The following is an 18,369-nucleotide window of genomic DNA, read 5'->3' as shown; positions in this document are numbered from 1 at the left end:
GCATATGATCATGCTTTCATTCTACTTGTGATTAGTTTTTCTCTAAGTTCTATGAAGCCATTGTTGGTAAGGTGTAACATGGTAAAAGTAACAAGAATACCTTGCATTTATGTTTTTACCTTACACGTTTGTTTTTATAAATGAAAAGTGCCCCATATATTTATTACTCCTATAAATACATCTCTGTCTATGCATACTTATTTGCTTGTCTTAATAACAAGCAGAGTAGCAGTAGCATAAAGACATAAAAATGAAGTTTTGTTCTGCACTGTTGTATTTATGATGATGCTTCAGCTCTGGAGTTGCAACCTGTGTATGTGAGAGTGCTGCTAGGTGGCTGATCAGACAGTCTTTGTGTGAGAGGAAAATAATTACTCCAAGTAGATAAGATACAAACACAAATGCAGCTTGATAATACTGACTAGATTTTAATTGATTTCTCTCTAAGTGGGTGCTGTAGCAGGGAAAATTCTGATTGTGTATTTAGTGACATTAAATATTAAAACTGTTCAAATTAGATATGAAAATATTTTGTATTCTTTTGTTAGAAGTGCCTTGAACTTGGTCTTACACACCAGAACTCATGTTCTGGGCCTTGTGCAACAGGAAAAGATTATAAAAGAGGGACTAGAATTGATGTGCTTTTAGCTTTAAAAAAAAAGATGATGAAACAGCTAATGGATTGTAATACATGTTAGATCTTACTGACTAGCTCATGTGTGTTTATTGAATCCTAGTTATTTGGGGAAATGAAGTATGTGATTACAACTAAAATTCTCAGGAGGACTAAACAGAAAAGCCTTGAGTACTCTGAGATTATTTTATTTAATATAAATTATGCATGTCTTGCTGATCAAACCCAGAGAGACAACTTCAGCAATCAGGGTAGAGAAACAGTAATGAAGTCTACTTCCCAGGGTTTGTTCCAATACCAATAGAATCCATAGTTTTCCCATAGAATCCAGTCTGTGCTTGTGCTTCTCTCAGTTCTTCTAGCCCACTGTCCTCCTTTCCCCTAAGTCCTGATTTTTCATTTGTCCTTCACTTGTTTAACATCCTTGTACTGTTCTGATTTACACATAATATACTCAGTTTAGGTAATGGGAGGGAAGTTACAATGATATCCACTACAAATCGTTGCACACACAGATGCAGAGTCTGTGTATGTATACATGTGCACATACACAAATGTAAATGTTCAAACAAAGAAAATGTTACCTTAATGAAGTCCCTAGAAATACATTTTGAGTTCACCATTTATTTCTTATCAAGGCCTTGCTAAGTGCAGTTGACTTAGGAAGTGTTTGAAAGGAAAATTTAGCAGCAAAAGACTCTTGATTGCCTATTACAGTTTTTATAATATATTGTTTTCATAATAATAAACTGCTTGCAAAGTTACTTCTCTACTTTTTTTTTTTTTTTTTTAGTAGCAAACATAAAGGATAACTGAGCATTCTGTGTTCCTTTTGAGCAGGGCAAATGTTGATGGCATTCCAGTGGTAGCAGGCAGCATGGTGCTATAGAGTGCACAGACCACTGACCTGTCCAGCAGAATGTATTTTTAGAACCATCTTGTAAGGAGCACAGCTTGCTTGGCTTGTCAGGAAGGCATCAGCTTCAATAAATGGCTTCACTTGATTTTTTGACATTGGGCTGTAGAAACAACTCTGCTGCTGAATTTTGACAAAACACAAGCCCTGCTTTAGGAAGGCAGCTGACACTCTGAGGGGAAGTGAAATCTGTGCTTCTCTATTAGAAATATCCTGGCAGTTCCAGTTAGTTAGGTGGAGGACATAGAAGGCTGCGTTGCAGATGAAAGACAACAGTATAATATGAATTTTGCTGCATAGCATATGGTAAACATCTGGACAGTAAGATGAATGTTTCTGTTGGTGTAGCGGCATATTTCCGTTATTTTAGAGGAGAACAGGAAAAATCATGTTGCTTTCTCCAGTGATATCATAGCTTTGAGTGCATACTGTTAGCATCACTTGGGGGTCTACATGGATTTGTAATAATATTTTTTTTTTGGTTCTGATCATGTGTAGAAATTCATTGCTACTTGAGCGTTTCTTTTCTCTCCAATCTGTAGTGGCATTAGATAGCTTATTTTCTCCAAATTGTTTTTTGATAGAGGGTTTTGAGTCTCTGATATGATATGGACTTGCGCCTTTGGAAGATGTACGAGGATGTTTCTGCCTGAGGAGCAAGCAACTTTGTAGCTGTAAGAAATAGTTGTTGAATGGGAAATTCCACTGGTTTGGTTTAATTTTCTTGTGAGGATAGCATTTTGAATCCTCACTGACTTATTGCAGAGGAGATCCTGGATTATTGCTGTAATTGAGATTTTACATGAGTTTTTGCTCATTTGTCCCCTCTGATGAATGTCACTAGATGTGGTGTGCTGATGGAGTCCTGCTATTTTGCCACTTCATGCTAGATTTATTCAGATAGTGTATTTATTAATAGCACATACCATATTACACATACCACATATTACCATAACAGCAAGTAATCTGGTTGTGCTATATATTGTACAAAGAAGAAGGAAGCAAGATAGTACATGATTCAGATTAATGTCCAAAACTGTGCCCAAAAGCAAGAGTGCAGGAATAAGGAAGCAGTCCTTTATGAGGTGTCTCCTGTATGTAGGCAGCTCACAGAAGTAGGTTTGTCAAAAACATAAAATCACTGAATTGTTTAGATTGTAAAAAGATCTCCGGGATGATCAGTTCCAACCATTAACCCAACACTGTCAAATCCACCGCTAAACCATGTCCACAAGTGCTATGTCTACATGTCTATTAAATACCTTCAGAGACAGTGACTGCACCACTTTCCTGGGCAGCCTGTTCAATGTTTGACAACCCTTTTTGCGAAGAAATTTTTCTAAATATTTCATCTAAACATCCCCTGGTGCAGCTTGAGGCAGTTTTCTCTCATCGCTTGTTACCTGAGAGAAGAGACCAGTCCCCACTTGGCTACAACCTCCTTTCAGGCATTTGTAGAGTGTGAAAGTCCCCCTTGAGCCTCCTTTTGTCCAGGCTAAACAACCCCATCTCCTTCAGCCGCTCCTCACAGGACTTGTTCTCTAGATGTAAAGATCATATAAAACACATACATAAAATCTGTAGAAAAACACTAAGATCCGTACACTGAGTTTCTGCTTCATCCTCTTCAATACAAAAAAACTGGGTGTTTGGGTACTCAGAAGACCAAAGTCCAACCTTCCTTCCTGTCTTTCTAATTACCCTCCGTTTTCTGTTGTGTCTTTTGTCTTTTCATTCCACCTTCTGTTCTCTTACGTGAGAGGAATGTTTCTGGCTGGCCCACTGCTGGCCCCAGTCATTTGTTGGTTATTCAGGCCTCTCAGCTGGACTTCAGCAATGAAATACGTCTGGGCAGGCAGCCTTTAACACTAAGAAAGCTGTGAGTATATAGAGAACTGCAGATTATTGTGCAAGCATTAAACGCATTCTAGACTGTGTGTGGAATTAGAAATAAAGAAGCTGTGTATGTTCAGATAATGAGCAGCCTGGCTCCATCGTGTCTGTAATGCCATTGTCAGCTTTGGGCTGAAGGCCATGCTTGACAGTGATGCTCTGCTGACCCAATGGATCACTTTCCTCAAAAGAGATGGTCCCTATCCTCTGCACATCATTTATCCTGTTTCTTTGATACTCTCTAACATCACAGCAGAAATATAAACTGTTACATTTTTTCTTCCGAGGAGTGATGAAAGAACACATACATGACATACTGCTCAGTATATTACATAACAATATAGGGGAACACAACGTAGGAAACCACATGGAACAGATTGGAATTGCTCTGGCTTAAGAGTCAAGCCATCTTTAGGTGCTTTCTGAGTTTCCTAGCACTTTTTTCTTGATTGATTCATCTCAGTGGAGGTTTTTACATTGCTGATCACCAATGGAGTGCTTTTTGCCACCTTTGATTTACATAATATTTGAAGTTTTGCTGTGGTAGTTTATGCTCACTTATGATTACTATTAGGCTGTTGATACTACATGTCCTTTTCTTCAGCCTTTTTGCAAACCCATTTAAAATATTCCTGACGCCCATCACTGCAACCAGTTCTGCAAATTCCAGCTCGAGAATACTGGATTTAGGAAAAGTAGTCTCTGTCAAGCCCTGGCTGTACTTTTTAGCATGGCTGGCATATATTCTAGTGCAGCAGTAATCACAGTTAGTACTAATGAGTTTTGGGTTTTAGCTACTTTGAGATAGATTGGCAAGGGGAAATTCCATATGCATTCAGGGTTGTTAGTTCTATATCCTGTTCATGGCAGTCAGAAATGGAGAGCTTTACATAAAGGCAGTCCTCAAAATCTTCACCTTTGCTCCTGTCTTACTGTATTTTCTTCTTTTAGTTATGTATCTAAGGTAATCTTAGGAGTTACAGGCCAGTATACTAACTTTTCTCACTGCTGATTCTCCCTTCTGCTCCCTCTTGCCATGGCTTAGCTGCTTTTGCTTCAACAGCAAACTTCCAACTTTTTGTCCCATTACTGAGGCTTGCAAATTGTCATGAAACCCTGCAATCTGTGTATAATCTCATCAGCAGACAGCTTCCTCCTCCTTTTTTCCTTCTCCCTGCATTTAAAGCTTTGGCTGTATGAGTGATTCAGCTCACAATGACAAATGTTTAACAACCTGCTTCTTTCACCCTTAGAAATCACTGCAGTTCTTAACAAGTTCTTTTCTTTCTTTATGCTTTTCTTTCTATATATGCTGTTTCTGAAATTAGATACTGAAGATTTATGCAGACTTTCAAACATTGGTTGAAGACCTGAAGAGGTTACACAGGTGGTATTTATTGGAATATATAGAGTACTAACCGCAAGAAAATAAATATAGGCCAGTAGGTGATTATTTTGCAAGTTAATGTCTTTTTTAAAATGGTTTCTTTGCTCTTCCTATTCACAAGCCTTAAGATTAGGGTCCCTGCTGATCTAAAGGGAATTGTATTGTTGTACAGGTTTTATTTTCTTTTCATCCATTTTCAGAGGCACTGTGAACCACAGTGCTTCTAGTAGTAGAACTATCATCAGTGGCATTTCAGTAGTGCAAAAGGTGACAACAGAAAAAACATGCAGTTGTGTCTGGAAACAATAACTTCCTTTTGAACCTGGATGATGAGAATCCTGAGACTGGCAGCAAGGTGTGCTGCACTATCCTGTAGAAAGGGGGTAACTCACACAACAAGGATTTCACTTGTGAAAGTAATGACCATCATTAGGACTTAGCAGTGAGAATTTTTCCATTCCATGAGGTGTGAATGATCAGGTACAGTCACACAGCTACATATGCTGTTCACATCTCAATTCTCTTATTTATTACTTGCATGGTTTAAAGCAGAATGTATACTGAATATATTGAAACTGTCCACTGAGGGTAAACTCAGAAACACCTGAGTGATTTAGAAGTACCAGTGTTATAAAAAGCCATGTCCCTAAAGTCAAAATAATCAGAATATTTTGGAAATCTTGCTCAACGTTCCTTTGGAAAGAGAAATAAGAAGGTGCTTGGAGTTCTTTCTAAATTTTCTTTCTGTGACTTAAACCGGAAGTGCTGCAAGTTCCCCCAGAACAACATTACAAGTCTTGTAATTTTTGCCTGAGATCTCCTTGAACAAGAGGTGGTGGTGCTAAGGTGAAGATGAGGATGCATAGGTGCTTGTTGGATACCTAATTGGCTGCTGTCAAATTTCCCTCAGCTGGACTATGGATTTTGGTCTTGTTTCTGTAACAGAGCCAGTGCTCTTCAGAAGAGTTGTGAAAACATAGCTATGGTACTTGTAGGTAGATGGACTTAGCTTTTCTTTGAATCAATTTTGCTGAAATTGATCAGCAGTTTAAATAGTGTTTGGGGGTGCAAATTGGATAAGGAGTTGGGAATGGGGATTGAGAGGCAGAAATCTGCTTTGCAAGCATTGTGTTCTTACAAAACCAGGCTGGAAGTAGGCTATTGCATTTAAATTCTAATGTTTTGCTTTCTATTCATTCGTTTTTTATCTTGGTATTTTATCTGTTGTCAATTGGAGTTTTAATTTGCAGGGAAAAGATATGTGATGACATCACAAGCAGGTCAGGATTTCCATGAACAGTCCTTAATGTTGGTGGGTTCTGTAGTGTGTGTGCTATCTGTAGTATAGTGGTCTTTGTTTATAATAAATAAGGCCCCTCATCCCTCAGAAATAAACAGTGGAAAAATTAGGATTTTTGATTTTCCATACTTCATTTGACAAGTTTCTTACTGAGCTCAGTAACACATTAAGGACAAGGAGACTGAACTTGGTTGGTTAGCCTGTTACTTCTTGGAAGACAAGTGGACAGCTTACCCAAAGGTGTAACTCAGGTGATTTACTTTGGTAGACTATGATTTACCACTGAAATAATTATTAATTGCACAATTTGGCCAAAGAAGTGTTGGTGGGTTTTTTTTTTAACTATATCAAGACTGTTACCTCATAGTGAGGATAAGCATTTTCTTATGAAGGTATTTACTAAACATACAGGTAGCCCATGTTTTTGAACAGCCTTTTGGTGTCTGCAACTTTGGCATATACCCAAGAACTGTTTAGGAGGTATTAATTTATATGATTTCGAAGCTTAATCAGGAATCTTAATGAAGCAAAGGCATGATGAAGTTAGTAAAGCTAATTTAAGTCTCTGAATGTAAATTTTAAATGAAGTTTTTATTGTTAATAAATATACTTTGTTTCTCATTAGTCTTCTATCTAGGCTTCAGTGGTAATATCAGTAAAATAAACATGTTTTACAAAGATTTAACATTAAAAATGCTATTAATATGACCCTTGGTACACCAGCACAATTAGATTTCAAAGTGAGCATTTAGGATGTAACAGCGATTAATGACAACCATCGAAAACAATTTTGAACTCCATCAGTTTAACTCAGGAGGGTAAACTTAATATGATAATTTATCTAGTTGAATTGTATCAGCTTAGCAGGAAAGTATGCAAATATGTGACCCTTACCTAGAATCTAAATGGATGCTGTGCTGATAGATTTATCAGTTCCATTAAAGAACTTTAGGGAACTTTGGAATTTCAGCAATTGTTCCCTTGGAGGTTGAAAACCAAACCTGATCTCATACTGGGACCATTCTGGTCTGCATATTTCCATAATTTGCCTTTGCTACTAATATGACAGCAAGGCGCAAATAACTGTTTCTAATAATATCAAATGGAGTTGTGGAGGACAGCATTTTAATGTAGTAAAAGACCTCCCCGTGGGGTTGTTATTGCCACTATAGAACAGCAGTTACACAGTTGCAACAATAGTCTCTTAATTGATTCGTTTAATTAGCAAGAGATGAAGCTTGTGCTGCATCTTGTCATCTGTTATCGTGGGGGCGGCTACAGAGAGAATCTCTGCATTTGTCACTCTATACAGTCAGGTTTAAACAGAGTAAAAGGCATTGCACCTATAGAGGTGAGCATTGGTGAGACTGTTTTGTGAGTGTGCTTTCACTCAGGTTTTCAGTGTGTTGACATGTCTGCTTTAAGAATCTGCCTGGTCTCTGGGGGAGAATTGATGACAAAGCATTGTTTTACTGGGGGAAAATCTTAATCTAGCCATGCCAGGCATTTCTAACCTAAATATGCAAATCTAAGTATTATAGGAATGGTGGATTATTTGGGGCATCACTGTTGTAGACTAGATTTACTTGGAAGAAATAGGGTCAGATTAGTGAAACCAGCCATCTGCCTTGTGATTGCTTTTTCATGGCATTTTTATCTCCAGACTAGATAAACAATGAGTTACATGAGCACATGGTCCATGGTAAGGGAGCATGTGTAAAAGAGGGAGATTTTTTGTGGTTGGCTTTCCCCAGAGTAGTTATGAATACAGATACAGTGCTTTGCTTGTTTCTGGGAGATGAAGGAATTTTTTACTGAGATCTATTTTATTTACATTTTAAGGGTATGTAAATAAATATATTTAAAACACATGTAAATATATTTGGAGCTTCAGTTTCATTTTTCTCTTTTCCTTGGCTTAGATTTGTCTTCTGTTCAAGGTTATTCTTCCTTATGGAAGGAAATATTTCCAGAAGAGGACAAGCTTCTTGTTAAATGCTAATTAAGAAAATGAAGGTTAAGTTGGCATACTTCCATTGTCATAACACTGACCTAAAATAACGGATCTCTTACTAATCTGAAATAAATTAGAGGGGGAAGCAAGTAATTCTGTGCACGTGAAACACTTGAGATGTCTTCTCGTGGTCTGTTTTTTAAATGACTGTGCTTTGGGGGGGTTTTTTGTTTGTTTTTGACTTTCCACTTGTGTGCTGTAGTGCTGGACATACCATCTAATTTTGGAATACAATGGTCCTGTCACTCTGTAGCAATATGCTGTCAGAGAAGGCATGATTTTTAGGACAATTTTAGTGAAGATTTAGCCCACTTATCATTAAAGATCCCATGGTAATTTCCACAAGGTTCTGAGATTGCTTCATATTCTGAGAGTCTTGGCCAAAGTCCACTTTGTGTAATTACCTTCTGTCTGCACAAATCCCTATTGCAATTTTAGATGTGTTTGGTATTTTTCACTTCCTGTCCTAAATAGTGAAAATATTGCTACATACTGCTCATAATTACTGTAGGTTATAGCCTACGTTCAAATAAAGAGATTACTTAAGTGAATTTTGTGTTCCCCATTGTTAAAACAACAGAATATGTAACAAAAGATGAGTAAACAGTAGGATATAAATTAAATCCACGAACTGATGGAATAACTCTAATTTTTTGACTGTTTGACTGCATTTTGGCTATCTCTGAGCTAAAGTATCTGTGCTGCCAGGACTATCATTGAGGGAAAGACCAGCTCTCAGACCATGTCAGAGGTCAAACTTAACAGACTGCATGGATCTTTGAAGCAGGTCAGAAATCAGTGTGGGGCTCCAAGTGCTGTTGTCATGCGCTCAGTTGACTTTTACGTGGATTTCATACGTTTTTGTTCCCACAGCTGAAACCCTTGATTGTGTTAAGATTTGTCTCTTAACTAAAACTGGTTTCAGTTCCTCTTTCTGCATGCTTTCATGAACTTCAGAATGTTACCTTCAACCATGCTGTCTTTAAAATGGTCCACTTCTGTGTTGGCTCGTTTGATAGAATTTATTTCCTTCTACTTGAAGTTAGTGCTTTCATCACTAAAGCTTTATATTACTTTGTTGTATGTCATGTCAAAGCTTTTTACTGATATTTCATTTCCTCTTTCTAGTAATCCTTTCTTTGTTTCTTCTGCCATATTTATTTTCTCCATCTTTTCTCAGATTGCTTCTCTTGTGTATTTCCTGTGTCAGATTCTTTTAGACATATTTGTATTTTGGGGTTTTTTCTTGGTTTTGTTTTTGGCTTTTTTTCCCCTGTAGAAAGATACATGGATTGAGAAGAGAGATAATCGTATGAATCTGACGTTAATTTTCATGTCTTTCTCTAGGTAACATTTAGGAGAAGAGTAAACTTTACAAAAATTGCTGTGCATCAGCAAGTCGTGTAGCTACTGGAGTTAACATATAAGTATTAGAGAGGGGGGAAATACCAGGGGCTCTTGTAACACAAAAGTTGTTCCTTTGTTTATTAGTTTTCTTCATAGCATGTAAAGTCTATATTTTGAAGCACTTAAAATTTTTCCCAGTATTCATTTAAATCTCTGTGCAGATAACAGGGGAAATTATCATGCAGCAACACACAGTTTATTTCACTTTTTTATGCAACTAAAGTTTCACATAAATTCTCTTCTTTTTCTACATTGAAAATTATGTGAACGATGTTTTAAAAAAGACTCTGTGCATCCCTGCCCATCTGAAGGACAGCAAACCATGCTGCTGCAAGCACTCACCTGGTACACGCAGGCAGTCTCCATCTTCGTTTCATTCATGCCACTTGATATTTATAGTCCTTGCCCACGGCAGGGCAAAGGAAGGTGAAGGACAGAGCAGTGGTAGTAGGAAGTATCATGCTTTGTGTGACCATCTCCCAAACACCAGTCTTATGTCTTGGAGAGGTGCCATGTTGGCAGGGTGCACAGGAAGTATTCACATAGCAAATTGTGTTATGAGCAGGAGAACCACAACAAGGTTCTTCCTGCGTCTAATGGTGTTTGATCAGGGGGAGGGAGAGAGAAAAGGGAGGTCAGGGCAGCGTGGATGCAAGCCCACACTATTGTAAGGACAGTGGAAACAAACTGCCCCTGTGCCAAAGACCTTCAGTGTATGTGACAGAGCAGTGCTGAGTGGGCCACAGAAATGTTCAATCAAGGCCATAAAGCCCCATGGGTAGGAAAGCTGTTGTAATGTCCTGTGTTTCCACTATAACTCCTTCTCCTCCCTGCCTTAGAGAACTTCTCTTGACATGCCCTCAGAAGCAATTCTCACTTGCTGCTTTCTTTGACATCAGCTTATGTGGAAAAACAAAGATGTTTGAGTTTTAAAATACTTACATTAGCGTTCTGTTACAAGTCTTTGGGCGTTCCTTGTTTTTTTGTGAGGGTTTTCTGTTGTTTTGGTTTTTTTTTTTCTCCCTGGGTTTGTCTTTTAGTTATAAAGGAGCTGCAGGGAAGCCCTCCCTTAGCCTTGCAAGTTCCAAGCCCACTGTTAACATTTAACAAATACTCAGCAAGCAGCACAACCCTATGTACTTGCTGTACCTAAGCCAGATCTGGACACTGCATCAAGATCCCAGCTACATTCTGACAAGCATTTGTTCCATAGCCTGATTTTGACACACTGAGAACAAGAATACACAATAATGGAAACAGCCTTGTTTATGGTATCAAATGGTGGCTTTTAGCGAGGCACAAACTGTACTCAGGTGTCCTGTAAAGTAGAATATAACTTCTGCCAAGTTACGAAGTGTCCCAAGATGCTAGAGAGGCAGTGAATTTTTCCACCCTTAAAATCATGCTGCAAGCAAGATGAAAACACAGAACATTAATGTTTCCTAACGTATCTTCAGTAGCCAAATAGAATTGCAGTGTTACATGTGCAGTAACTTTACAAACATGCTTACACTCAGAGAGGCCAGAGACGGCTCCTGTAGTCATAGAATGTTTGAGGTTGAAGCGAACCCCCCACTCCTTCAAAGCAGGGTCGATGAGAGCAGACTCATCAGGGCTGTGTCCAATTGGCTTTTGAATATCTCTATGAACTCTGTATCCTGACAATATGTTCAGTAATTTGCAAATTCTTGGCTGTTCCCAGGGCACTGGGCAGTGACACAGAAGTGGTGTAGATGAAGAAGAAATCAGGACAAGCAATTCCAGATCTGTGGTAATGCTGAGTGTAAAAGAGAATAATCATTCTTTGCCAGAGCTTGTGTGACTGCACTGAGATGTGTCCAGTTGAGGAGAGGTCAGAAGCTCCACTTCTAATCTGAAAAAGACTGAACACTTGTCGTGGAGATGTAGGTATATAGCAGAGTGCAGTAGTGGTATTGTATTCAGGAGTTTTCAAAAGCCCATCGCTGAATGATCCACCTTCAGTGGTTCATCTGCTGAGACCCTGTATTAGCAGTGGTGAATTTTGAGTCCAAGACTGATCCATTTGTATTCTTTTCAGGTGTCTGTCAGCGCTGCAGAAGCTCCTCCACCTTTGCATCATTTCTTGAAGCATTTTTCAAATCCTTGTGGTGTTTGTGGTATTTCAGTTTTGGTCATGTGGCAGTTTGCACTAATTGGTTCCAAGACCATTTTCAGCATCATGAGACTGCTGGGAGGCCCCTCCAGCTGTAGAGAAAACAAACTGCTATTTTGCTTCTGATTTTCTTCTTGCTAGCTTGGTTTGTGGTTCACAAAGTTCACTCTCATTCTGCTAGAATTGTATTTGAACTGGCATCAGTAATGTGAGAGATGTAACAATGTACCTGAAACACCTCATCTGGAAAAGGATTATGCTCATTGACAGATGATCTTGTGTTGTTTGTGCAGCTGATGTGCCTATGCTGGGTTGAGCAGTTAGCCTCAAATTACTGACAGCTCTGTTGAAACTGGGCACTGGCTGGCTGCCAAAGAATTTGGATGTGCTAGGGTTCGGAATAAGCACCCCAATAGCTACTTGTTGAGTGGATTAGGGGGGTCTGAGACTAGCTGACTTCCTTGGGCTTAAAGGAAGCAGGGTGGACTCCTGTCACCATACATTCCCTGCGGTGTCCTGGGTAGTGAGGGAGGGAGGGACTGTGAGAAGACATATTGAGGCAACTACTTGAGGTTGTAGTGGAGATACCAGGTTGTTGGAACTCATTTTCCATCTGTAAATTTTGATAAGCAGAGTGAAAAACCATCTGAGACGGAAGTCAGGCTGAAGGCTGTGATTTCCACCAATTTTCATGTATGGCAGTGTGAGATGTCTAGCATGAGCGAGTCAGATGCTTGGTTTTATGCACACACTGCAAACTGATGGCATATATTAGTTTTTGGCTTCACTACAGACTGTAATACTCTCCAGGCCATTGTGGCTTCTCAACAGCAGGAGACAGCAGCAGAGAAGTTCCCCTGCAGAAAAACTTTGTACAAATGCAGCGGCTTCCTAGGAAACTCACTGCCACAGGCATGCTCAGCATAGGCCTAAAGACTTTGCAGTTATTGGAGTGTACATTGCTTTCTTGTGTCCAAACTAGAGCCACCTCTCAGTGCCTAAAGGATTTGTCTGTGCCTGATAGCTCAGAACTAGACCTCCAGGGCAGAGTAAGCCAGTGCTGTGCAGCCCTGCAGAGCTCAGCCTGGAAGTGCTCATGTTTTGGTTTCGATCCATTTTTCATTTTGTCTCAGAATTTCCTCATGTAATATACAGCTAAAAGTGATTTTCAAGTACTTTGGCTTGATTGTGTTTTTGTTCCCTGCCCCCACGCTTTTATGTTTGAAGGCTCCATTAGTGTCCGTAACAAAGAGAGAGTAACACAGATGGTAAACATTTTTACCACAGAACACCAGCAGTGAACACCATATCACTGATTTAGGAGTCTCTGCACTGTGCTTGCTCAGCTGTACATAATCACTCTCATTTCCTTCCCTTGGGTTTCTGGCCAGCTTAGGGAGACTTTCCTGACGCACTCAGTGAAGTCTCCCTGGCATTGCTCAGTTCTCATCCATGCCTCTTTGTGGAGCAAGAAGCCCCACACTGGAGCTGGTGTGAGCTTTTTGCTGGCATGTTCTCTGATTTTCAGAAATGTATTTTCACCAAATGTACAAGGCTAAAATTAAAATTCTTTTGGGTGAGGACAATATCTGCCTTAGCTGCCAGGCAGCCTTACTGCATTTGAATGCCTCCCTGATATGAAAGATAATAAACCTTTGGGAACTGTGATTAGCCCTGCTAGGGTTTTGTGGGATAGTTGCCATGGTAGAAGCTAGTGAACATTTGCTACAAAGCAATAACATTCTTAAAGTTTCAATTTTCATTCTGGGAATGCTGATAGAAGGATGAATGCTATGAATAAGGGTTGTTGATTCTCTGTAGTAGTTCAAATAAAACTGTAAAAAAGTAATTTGGTTTGGTGCAGCATTTTACCAAGCCAACTAGCTGTGAGGTTCTTATGTTCTCTTCCTTTTCACTTTTCTTTGTACAAACAAAATAGCAAATGTAGGCTCTGTCTATCAAAAATGCATGTAGCTTTTCTTTTGTACTTAGATGAGAGAGATAAAATCAAACTAAAATTTCGCATTAACATTCTGCTTGTAAAATAAAACAGTGTCCTTTGGGCCAGAGGAGTTTTTTTTCAAAACAAGCATGCACTACAGTCTGTGTAGTGGTGGCCCGGTTTGGTCATTTGTTTACTGGTGTGCCTTTCATATCCAAATTCTTGGCTACACACAAAGCATTCAAACACTTTTTGTCAGAAAAAGAAGATGAGAATTGTCTGAAATTGGAGCCAAGTTCATATTCTCTGGAGTACTGTTTCAGCCTTTGGGAAGACCATCTAGTGCAGAGTAACTGAAAACTCGAGCTAGGTTTGTTTGAACAAGCTAAACTTAAAGAAGAGACAGCAAAACAAATACTTTTTAATTCTTGTGCTTTTTTATATTTACACTGGCAGTGGTGTCTTCCTCAGATAAAACGTTTTGATATTAAGCAGTTCCTCTAATTTTACTGGGCTCTGTTTCTTTTTATGGTAACACACACTGTGCAGGAAGGTCATTATATGGGAGAAAAAAGCTGTCAGCATAAAAGAGAAAGTTAACATTGCACATGTCTTTGTTTATGGGGTTCTTGGAATGTGCTGTGACTTGAGCCAAATAATGGTTTAAACTGTTCTTTTTAATATGCTGGACTGCCCCTCCCTATGTTCTGCCAGTAACAGGTACTCCACCTTGCAAGTACAAATTGTAAAATTATCTGTAAACTCATCTGAAATGTTTCCTTTGTATGTTGCTGGTACTTGCTTTAGAGACCATTTAAATTTTTCGTGAAGGTTGGTGGAACATGGTCGTGGTTGCATTCAATTAACCCAACTGTGTGTGATGGGAACATTGACATAAATAATTGAAAGTATTGGTGTATTGGTTGCATATGCAAAATCAATTTAGGTTTGTGCCAGTCTGTGTTGCTTGATGACTGTACATCACAGGGAGCCTTGTGAACTTCATTGGTGATTTTTGTCTGATTTAGAATTGCATTAACATCTGTGGCACAAATGGCCATTTATCACATGGTAGTTTTGTTTGAGTTCCAGAAGAAAGATGAAAGAAAATGCAGCTACTCTACATTTGTTTTACTTCCATCCCCCAACAAGTTTCATGACTAAGGTTAAATGAGGGCAAAGGGGTAAAAACACTGAATAACTTTCAGGTTACACAAGCAGCAATAAATTCTTCAATTTTGTACCTTAATAAAAGAAGAGTAAAACTTTGTCTTTTGTAAGCCAAAACTACTGCCTTTGGTTTCATCTTGAAATGAGATTTCCTCATAAAATGGCATGAGGCTGATCAGATGTTAGCCATTCTAGGGATTCCTGTTGAACCAGTCCTGCACAGGAGTGAGGAAGGAGCCCTGATGACTGGAACATGAGAGATTAAATCAACAATTAAAGGGTAATAGTGAACTGGGAAGGAAAGGGAAGATGACTAGCCAGGAAGGATTAGCACGAGTTGGGAACAAATTTCCTGAAATTATTCAAGCAGGTGCTTGAAGGGAGGTGGGTTATTCTCTTAAGGAGTGATTTTTCAAGAGTGTGTGAGCCCCCTACAAGCACGTCTGAGAGGCCATTGAGGAAAAAACTCCATTGGGGAAGAGAAGGATACTGCCTCACAGGGTCAGAGAGAAAGCAGTGTACTCCTGAAAGATAATAAGATTTCTGCTCTACCCTGTGAGAGGCAATGTGCATTGTTCTATGAAGAAGGTTAATGTGCTAGCCTACTGACCTTTTCCACTGGGGGAAAAAGGAGTGAGCTAATATACATATTTTCAGTGTGATTTCTTTGGATAATATAAGTAGATAGTGAAAGCAAGACTTACTGAAAGGGAAACAACTGGTGTAAACTGTGGCAAGTTTCTCAGGGAAAACCAGCATCATTTATTAGACCAGCCAATGAGGTTGTGAGGAAAAAAGGCAGCACCTAAATTCATAGTCTGTTCCTTGCTGCAGCTTCAGTGGGGAAGGGAGATAAGGATTTGTCTGAGATGTTTTCACTGGCTCCATCCCTGTACTTTGATGTTGGGAAGCTGGAACCAGAGAGAGGGACAAATCAAACATGGGCACTGGTGAGGTGAGGACTTTCAGTTTCCGCTCTGAACTGTTGGTGTACCAACCATCAGTGCACTATGAGCATTGTTTCATGAAATGGCCAGGCATTAACAGATGTTACAGCTACCTGTGTTTAGATATTACAGCTACCTGTGTTTCTTTTTATTAAAATATTCTCAGATCAATTTTGTGCGCTCAACTGTATGCATGCCGGCCTAGTGAATAAAAATGAGGATTTGGTTTTCTCATTTTCGATGTGTTTCATTACACTGGATTCCTTTACAAGCCAATCTGGTATTTGTCTGGCTGAATTCATCTTGGAGTTGTATGGGAATGGATCCCTCGAATGCTAATATCTGATTTTTAAACACACTATAACATCTGCACTAGTTTTTGTGGGGATTAGGATTCTATGGGCAGTGGTTTTGTTCAGGAGCAATTACGTTAGTGTTCAGAGATTGTATATTTTACTATTTATAAAAAAATTGTCAAAGGATTATCCATTAAATACTTCTTCCACTTTAAGGAAGAAAACAGAGTTTATTTGGATGTCAGAGGTTTCACCAGACTGCTATCTTCTGGCCTCAGTCTAAAGAAAAGGAGGGAGACCTGCAAATACCAAGCATCTAAAATTCCAGTGTATTTTATTGGACAAGGAAACTTTATGTTAAAAAAACATGTACTTTGAATGATTTCCAAAATATATTGTTGGATTCAAAGTTGTGAAAGGTAATTGCTTTTACATCCTGACAGAGCCGCAGGATCTGGAGTGGCTTAAGAATAGTGAAGACCGAAGGCCTTAGATTTTCAGAGGCAGCTTAGTCCCACTAAAAGTAATGCATGTTAGGCACCTAAATGCCTTTGAAATCTGACTCTGAGCCCGTAGTTTTTGTTGCTGTTAATACTTCGGACATTTCTTCATGCCAGCCCGTCGGTTCAACTCAAGGAGCAGGAGAGGGATTTCCTGTGTTGGTCAGCAACGTGCTGTTTAGCACTGGAGCTAACCCCAAGCATAGGGCTGGGCAGTGCTGCTCTGGGACTCACTCTACATTAATATTACTCTAGTAGAAGTCAAAGTTTAATTGCTGATGCGACATTTGACTCCATTCTACAAATAAGTTCTGAAGTAAGGAGGATGTCAAAGAACAATTTCCCCTTCCCTCCCCCCTACTTTTTCTCCTGGGTTTCAGTATTCCTCCCAAGACTTATTTTGAGAGAGTAATATATATCCTAGCAACATGGACATCACTGTTCTGAGCTCGTTGTGTAGTCATAGTTTTATGGGTAATAATACTATGCTGTCTTTAAAGGAAGGAACAGCCTTAGAGAGTCAGGCTGGAAAATAGCTAAAAAGTATAATTTTTTCCCCATCAAATTATAAACCTGTACTGTGCTTGCTAAAAGCACATAATGAGTAGAAAGTGAGCACTAATCTATTTGGCTCTGTCTGAACCTTCATATTTCTATTTATCTCAGTGGGAGTTTTTAATATTCTACTGATGTTATTTTATGTTTTGCTGACTTTCAGGTTGAGATATTGTCACTTAGAATCATGTTCACTGCCTGAATGCAAAATCAGACTTTGTGAGAATTAATAAAATCATGCCATGGAGATGTCACTAGCTGATATGAATAGTCTCCAAAAATGATGTAACGAGCTGGTTTTACTTTTATTTTAAAGTTCTTTTCATATACTTGAAAGGGTTTTGCAAAGGTATATGCTTATTAAGGATCAGATTCTGCTTATATTACTGGGAGAGTATCTCTAATTGATCTAAGCAACAGTCCTAAATGCATGAATGAAACTTCTTTCCAGTTGCTACTTCATTAATTGCAAATTACTTTTTCCGGGTCCCCAATTTGCCCTCTGATTTTCCCTGGATGCCTGCCCTCTCCCTACCACATTTCCAGGCTGTGGTTATTGAACATGCAGTGGCTTTGCAGCTGATTCAGTGAGGGCTGCGAAAGTGGTAAAGATGAGCAAAAATTAATGTAGAGTTTTGACTCATGAGGACACATATCACTGATTGTGGTGTTGAAGTGTAGAATGGGCAGTGGTGAGGAGTACAATATGTGAGCTAAGTAAACTGCAGCTCTTACTGGCAGTTCCATGCATGGCTGGAAAATGCTTTTTAAAGTAACAGTAAAAAATGTTTATAACAAAACTGGAAACACAAAAAAGGTAAAAATTAATTCAGTATTGTAAATTAAAAATATTTTAAATTCTGCTATATAAATACAACATTTTGTTATTTTGTAGTGAAACTTAATTGAATGATCTTGGAGACGTAATGGAAACCTTTTATATGGATAAGATGAATACCTTCATCTTATCCATCAAGTTTCTTATTCACTTTGTGCCTTTGCTGCTCAGATTTAAACACTTGGTATAAATGAGGCATATTATGAGGGAACTCTTGAATGAGATTCAGTTTTGCTTGGAGGTGTGAAGACATACAATGGAAAGACTTTCAGATAGGAAGAATCCTGGGGAAACAAGAGCCTACAACCACCTCCTTCTCCATTTGATTCAGTCTTAGTGAATTTTGAAGTGAAGCAATTTCAGGGGAACTGCAGAGTTTTAATCTTATGTCTGAGATGACTCAAACTAAATCTGCAATTTCTCCAAATAACTTAGG

At 38.9% G+C, this 18,369-nt stretch overlaps 1 protein-coding gene across 1 annotated transcript in view; it reads left to right on the top strand.

The window, feature by feature from the left end:
- The window catches only part of PCCA (propionyl-CoA carboxylase subunit alpha), a 274,262-nt gene that overhangs the window by 216,262 nt on the left and 39,631 nt on the right, over positions 1–18,369 (top strand). The window lies entirely within an intron of this gene.

This window comes from Poecile atricapillus, chromosome 1 (assembly GCF_030490865.1).
Source record: "Poecile atricapillus isolate bPoeAtr1 chromosome 1, bPoeAtr1.hap1, whole genome shotgun sequence".
Classification (NCBI taxonomy): Eukaryota; Metazoa; Chordata; class Aves; order Passeriformes; family Paridae; genus Poecile; species Poecile atricapillus.
Note: the sequence above shows the minus strand (reverse complement) of the source record. Positions and strands in the feature narration are given on the sequence as shown.